Here is an 8,083-nt window from a genome sequence, read left to right on the forward strand (position 1 = left end):
AGTAATTACCTGCGTAATAGAAAACAAATTCAAGGCTATAGAAGGTAGAATAGACTCGGTCAAAAGTAAGGTTGGAGAAATTGAAGAAGTCTCCTCCATCATGGAACAAACAGAAGGGAGAGTTTCTGCTGTGGAGGAAGGTGCTACTTTGGTAGACGGTTGCACGGATTTTGGCGATTTTCCTTTGGCGAGTCATACCGATACTTTGTTGTCATTTTATTTAAAAAATAATGCGTTTTATTGTGCATAAATTCCGTGTTTAAAATATTAAAAATCAATTTAATTTTGCATTTTTATTTGAAATACAAATTTTATTGTTTATCATATTTTATGAAATTTTATGTTGTGGATGATGTAATCAATGACGTCACCTTACTTTAAAAGTAATTCGTTTTAATATGTATAAATTTAATCTAATGTTTTAAACATTATTTATGGCTCTTAAATATTAAAATACAATTTAATTTTGCATTTTTTTAAAAAATGATTTTATTATGTATGAATTTTTAAATAATTTTAATTCTAGCCGTGATGTAATAAGCTCTCTGATTGGTTATAGAATATTTGTGCATTAACGAGCTGTAATCAGCTCCCTGATTGGTTACTGACAATTTGTGCATTTCCGCGCCGTTTTAAAATTTAATTTATATCTTCGAATTCCTTCAAAGATGTCTTCAAAGATGTTATCTAAATTATGTTTCTGATTTTTTTTGTGGTACTTATCAATAAACAACTGGTTAAACACTCAAAAAAATGTAAGTACATATTTTCTTTTATTTTATAATTGTATACTTCAATTTTTGTTAAAAAATTAATACACTATTTTCAGAAATTGCTGAGATAATTATTGTCCATATGTTTTAATGTTAATTATATTCTATATAACGTATTTTAAAGTATTTGAATTTAATAATATTCTAATTCTTTTAAATGTTGGTATGATGGTTTTTAATTCGATATTCAATTTCAGTAATATTTTAATCTAATTAAACGTTGGCCCAATGTTTTTATAGCGGTGTTTTTATTCTCTTCTTTGCTATATGAAAGTAATAATAACCTTACTTTAGTATTTTATACTCATAGTAAATGTATTTATTTATACTTGCCTGCCATCTTAAAAAACGACATTTTCAACAAAAAATTAATCCATTACTTTTAACGATATTTATTTATTTTTTTTTTAAGTTTCGAATACTTTACTATGCGTAAAAACAGCGTTTTTCAAGATGGCTGACGTTTGTAAAAATTGCGCCAGCGTAAATCGCCAAAAATCCGTGCAACCGTCTACCAAAGTAGCACCTGGAGGAACGAATTGAAGGAAAAGTTTGTGCCGTCCAACACCAAATCGAACAACAAATTGATGATAGGATTTCTGCAGTAGCCAAAGAAGTGGATACTTTAAAGAAATTCGTAGCGACGGTAGGGAGCAATAGTGATAGTTTTAAATTCTTACCGATGCCTGCTCGTCCATCTCTGAAGCTATCGACATATGATGGGAAGACCTCCCGGCAAGGCAAGTGTATAAGACACAATTTTCTATCGTTGCGGATGCGAATGAATGGGATTTCCAAACTAAGGCCTTTCATCTCGCCGCTTCTCTGAGAGCAGACGCAGCGGATATCCCGCAGACACTTCCAGGAAACCAGAGACTTGACTTCGAAGCTCTATCCGGCACATTGGAGCTGCGCTTTGGCGAGAAATGTATAAAAGACTACAGCAGGCTTCAATTAAAATCCCGTCAACAGAAGCCCACAGAATCACTCCAGGAGCTCGCCACGGATGTTGAAAGGCTGTCTCACCTCGCCTTTACTTACGCCGAGAGAAACGAGGGAAATTCTGTACCTGCAGCGCTGCAAATTTTATCGATGGCATCCGGGATCCCGAAATACAGAAGGCTCTACGAATGGCGGATTTTAAAGATTTAAAAAGCGCTCTAGCGTACGCCATGAAATTCGAAGCAGCTCAACAAGCAACTCGTAGACACCGCTACCCAATCAGAGCTGCTCATCCAATCAGAGCTACCCACGAGCAGCCAGTGGATCAATTGATGGCTCATTTAGATGATTTATCCAGACAAGTCGACGCTTTGATACGGAGTAGCAGTCAGAACAAAGTGGCTCTAAGGTGTTGGAGATGTGGTTCTAAAGGTCACCTACGACGGAATTGCAGAACACCCCGGGGTACGGAAAATAAAACAGATGAATTGGTACTATTCGGTTTCGAGGGCCGTAAAAAATCGCCAAACTATTGTTGATGCCTGTGCTGCCAAAAATAATTGCGGCAAGAAAAGAAGTATAATAGTAAATAACTATCTAAGATTAATATTTTAATTTAGATGAAAGGTTAATTTCATATAATACTTTTTTATTATTACAATTTATATGAAAAAGGCTAAACATGACTGAATGGAAGCATAAGAGTAAATAACTATTTCAGATCATTATTATAATTTATATAAAAATTGCTAAACATAGTAACTGAATGGATGCCTGCATCGCTATTTCGCTACCAACACATCGCTAAAGCATAACTTCATCTCGTTGGTTGTTCAAACATAATTTTCTACTATAATGAATGATGCCTTTTCTTTGAAAATATTCAGAATCTGAATTCAGAAATGCAGAATCGCTCACTTATTTGTTTGCTGCTTTTTACAAGGATAAAAACAATTGGATTTTTGTCAATTTTATTTTACTTTTTAAATGAAAGTAGGTTGATGTGTACATAGATAATGTCAAGGGGGTGCGCAGTGCCATTTTTGTGCAATTCTGGGATTTGTTTAAGTGAAAATAGGTCGATGTGCACATGGATACCGAGTATGTGCAATTCTTAAAAACGCGTCAAGCAGTGAGTGATTCTGCACTTTACCCAAAATTCTATTGCCGACTTTTCATCATGGGCAATTCCCAAATTGTTAAATCCATAGGATATCAAAAAAGGATTTAAAAATTAAACTAGTATTTCAATGGCGTCATAAGAAATATAGAACTATATAAACTTACGCAATCTGAAACCAGCGCGTACGCTAGATTTGGCGCGCTGTTAAATGGGCGTGTTTGCTAGATTTGGCGCTTTTGCGCATAAATTTTCGCTGCAAATTTTTTACGGCCTTCAAAACAGAAGAGTACCGATGAAGGTACCAGACAAGTCAGTGGCTTGAGACGGAACAGAAGTGAAAAGAAACCAGTTCTAAAGTGCTGGAACTGCGGTATTGAAGAGCACGTGCGAAGGAACTGCAGAACACCCCAAAGCACGGAAAATATGACAAACGGGTTAAACGGACAATTAAACGCCATGGGACGGAAAAGGATTGACAAGAAACTAAAGTGCTGGAACTGTGGAGCTGAAGGCCACATACGAATGAATTGTAGAACACGCCAGGGTATTAAAATTGAGCCCATTTCTCAGCAACGACGCCGAAAACAAATAAATGACCATATCAAGGAACGGAGGTTGCAAGATAATGAAAAACCTTGTTTTAAAGCACTCAAGATTTCTACAGTGAGTGGCAACAGTAACGGACTGTCCATCAATGGGCATATCGATAGAGTTCCTTGGAGTATGATCAGTGACACAGAGCTAATTTTACCATCATTAGGAAAGATTTAGCTGAACAGTTTAAAGATAAACTTATTTGGACACCATCCTGTGTTACCCTTCAGACTGCGTCTGGTGACAAGATCGACATAGCTGGGAAGTTAAATGTGAGCATCATGTTTGGAAGTGCCGCCTACCATCACACGGCATATGTGGCGGATATTACAGATCCATGTATACTCAGATTGGACTTTTTAAGGAAATATAATTTTTCCTTAGACTTCAAAAACAATAAGCTGTTCTTAGCATCTGAGGACATGACAATCCATCTTTAAAACATCATCGCCCGGATACGCCGAAGTCTCATGTGAAAGGCTCTACTCAGAAAGCTGCCGAAATCATACTAGGGTCGGAGAGAAACACCATACTACCGGCTATTCTCCATCTCAGATGCTCTTCGGTCGAGACCTTCGTCTGCCTTGTGACCGCCTGTTTGATCGCCATACGGATGCGCCTTCATCGCCTGAGGAATACATCCAGGATGTCCAGGCCCGGTTTGAAGTGATGCACTGTTCCGCACGAAAGCGAGTCAACTTGGCGACGCAGAATGTGAAGACCAGATACAACACGAGAGCTACTGGACATAGATTTAACAAAGGAGACAAGGTATGGTTGTGGAAACCGATTCGACGAAAAAGAGTCAGGCCTGAATTACAGTCACCTTGGGATGGTCCGCACACAGTCCTAAACAGGCTGAATGACGTCGTGGTTCGGATCCATGAGTCTTCAAACTCTAAACCTAAAGTCATTCATTACGACAGGTTAGCACATTACTATGGCCATAGTACGTAGTGTACATAATTGTAAATAGTGTAAGACCATGGTCCTTTTTGTTTCTAAATGTGTTAGTATTTGATAACATTTGATTTGTTTTAGTTATTGCATTTATTGTTCATGTTGTTTGTTATTGTAATATAATTTTTATTATTGCATTTATGCTTTAGTTGTAAGTTTGGCTTCCTGTCCAGGGATTGTACTACCCGGGACGTGCAGTCATTAGAAAGGGGGCAGTGCTACGGATTTGGTATTTGAATAGCTAACGTTAGTTGAATTATAAATTAAATTGTTTTATTCCCCGTGCAGTCCAGCGCGTGACTAATATTAAAGGAAAGCTAAGCCGGAAAATTAAAAATACAAGAGCACGTGCATTTAACATTTAATAAATAAATATCTCTTTTTGATTTCGAAAAAATTCCAGAAAATTCTCGCGCGCGATTTAAGGTCTTATAAAAGGAGAAAAACCTCTCAGTTCGTTATTGCAGTTATTTAGGTGATTTTAGTTTGTTTATTGTTGCTTTAAGCGTTTGTTTATTAGAAAACGGCTCTTGTTGACTGTAGCGAATTCGCGGATTAGCTTTCTTTAGCTGTTTTGAATTAAGTTCTCTTGAACGTTTGAGTAGTTAAAAGATAACTACTGTGAGATAAAGTAATACTGCTCGAATATCTGAAGAGATTTAAGCATTTTTGTTGTAATAGTAATAAATTTTGTTCATTTTCCATCGGAATTGTGCATTCATTTCGTAATGAGCCCGTACTTACGCAACATAATTTTTGAAGAAACATTTTTACCGCATACATAGCAAAAAGTCCAATTTTCTCGAAGATGTATACACAGATAAAAATGGGGCGATTTTAAGAATTCCGAGAAAACGTCCACTGTTAAAAGACCATATCCATGCATTTTTAACGTCTGTCTAATATATATGACATAAAATACCGACAGTCAAGAGAAGCAGAACGGAAAAACTAATGGAAAAGGAGAAAGAAATATTAACAATTTTAATGGAAATCGACAAAATTAATAGCTTTGATAAATTACTCATAAATGTTGACACCAAAATTAGAAAAACTGTGAACAAAAATACGAAATTCATTACCTATAAAAACTCTGATGAACTGTTTGTTATGTTTTTACGTTTTCCTTGTGCATTCAAAAAATGCTTGATTTAATCCTAGTATTACGGTACACTCGGGATTTGGCGACATTGACATTACAAATGTTTTAGCGAGCCCGATAAATACTTTTTTTAATTTCATATTTTGTGAACATTGTTCGTAATTCTATTCAGTTGAAATAATTCTTCTAGGCCATTTAAAAAAGATTCCATTAAATTATCAGAAGAACCGTCGAAAAGTTTAATGCAATCGAATAAATCGCTGAAACGTTGCACTGAATTGCTGTTCGACATTCCATGTATATTATTTACTCGACGATTATACAAACGAACATCTGAACTAAAGGCTTGCGCGCTTTGGCTAGCGGCCAAATTCCAACAAGTTAGTAACTGCCCAATAATTTGACTCAACTTATTTTCAGGAATATTTTCTTTATGCTTTTGTAATTCACCGTCGGAATTAAATATTGGAGAGCTTCAATACAGAAAGAGAACGACGTACAAAAATATAATGATTGCAGTTTATTTTGAATTGAAAATAAATCATCGTAGTAATGCCGAATTTCTGCTTATTTTGTTTCTGAATATCTGCTTGCAACGTGCTAAATTCATCCATTCAATTAAATAGCGTTCTGTTTTGGTGTTTTATGCCTTTCCGGTGATTAAAATTATACTGTGGTTTTGCAATCTTCAGTGGCTCCAGCGGTGCAATATTTGGATACACGGATTCGGTTATAACGTCGTGCAATATTTGGATACACGGATTATCGTTATATTTGGATACACGGATTCGGTTATAACGTCCTAAGTGTTACATCGTATATCATTCATGTTAATCAATTATTGTGTTCATGATACAGGTTGGTTCCCAGACTTTGCGCATATGATCGAAAAAATAGTGTTAAGGAATCATTATCATTACTATAATTATGCCATACTTAATTGTGTAATATTAAAAAACACTAAATATTTTTTATTGATTGCAAATTACAGTTTTATTACTTGTCGTTTGGTATCTATTCTTCCAAACACTGTGTAATTCGCGTTTTCTTTTTTAAAACCCTCTGAGCGTTACGGGTTTAAGCCCTAAAATTTCAGAGTTCCTCAAAATGTCACGAATAAGTGATATTTTCTTGATTTTAATTAAAAAATGACTCCTTCATTTTGTACCTTGATTCCTTTTCTTCCAACATACATCCAAACTGAAATCCGATACATTAAAAGCTAGCAGAAATTTTCATGTATAATGAATGTGGAAGGCAACCTTCTGTACGGAATTTTCCGGTCGTAACGCTGAGAGGGTTAAATATTGCGAGTGAGTGAGTGATTATGGCGCAAAAACCAGAGATGGTTATGACGCGCCAAACACAAGATGGGATGATTACAATTGATGACATTAAAATTCAATCAATAAAAACAAGTAGATAAATATACCAAATCCAGAGGATGAAGTCATATAAACACAAGTTAAAAGCAAATATTAAAATTCAAGACACAGTCTTCAAAACAAATTACATATGGTAATAAAAGCCAATCTCTTTTAAATAATAAAATAAATTACAATTCACCTCTCTTCCGATTAAACGGTCGAGAGGTAAGTCACAGCTATTAAAATATTTCTGGCGAAGACTATTAAAACATGGACACTCAATTAAAATATGACGAACAGATAAACAAACATTACAATTAAAACAAACAGGCTCATTTTCAGCTTTGAGAAGATAGTTATGTGTGACTCGAGTGTGACCAATTCTGAGGCGAGTCAAAAGAACGTCCTCCTTACGATTTCCAACAAAATCCCAATGCTCAATTCTAGGCTTGACGTTTCTCAACTTGTTGTGATGCTGAACATCCCAAAATTGCTGCCATTTTTTTCGGACCTTTCCCTTGATGACATTGCAGATATCTCTAAAAGGGATAAGGCGACTGGACAGTTCAACAGCAGATTTGGCTGCGATATCTGCAAGCTCATTTCCCTTTATTCCAGCATGTCTAGGAACCTAGCAGTACAGGACTTCATAACCTCGAATCGTTAAATTTATATGAATTTTGAGAACATCCACTACCACAGGATTCTGAGTGTTGGAAAAAGCTTCCAAGGATTTAAGAGCACTATACGAGTCTGTGTAAACTATGAACTTTTTGTGGCAGAGCTTTGAGATGTACAAAAGACCATAATATATTGCAGTTAGTTCAGATGTTAGGACTGAGAAAGCATGGTGCAGGCATCTGCCCTCTATGTAATTTTCAAATACAAAAGCCATCCCGACATGATCATTTGACTTTGATCCATCTGTGTATATCGGATAATAACTGCTATATTTGTGCCTGTGCTCAGCAAAGAGTTGTCTGTAAACAATCTCATTAGTGCTTGCTTTCACGTGATGTTTGAAAACATCAAGAAGCTGAATCCGTGAATTTTCCCAAGGTGGGATTTCAAAGTTCTGTACTGCTTGGGGGCGCATATCAGAGAGGGAATGTTCCTCAATGATAGGGCGAAGTCTTAAAGGAAAGGTAGCAACACAGGATGGACGTGTTTCAAATAAAGTATTACACTCATTATAAAGTAAGCACAGCTTATTGGGATGTTC

This window comes from Stegodyphus dumicola, chromosome 5 (assembly GCF_044657685.1).
Source record: "Stegodyphus dumicola isolate Sdum_Otavi_A_Nest chromosome 5, ASM4465768v1".
Taxonomy (NCBI): Eukaryota; Metazoa; Arthropoda; class Arachnida; order Araneae; family Eresidae; genus Stegodyphus; species Stegodyphus dumicola.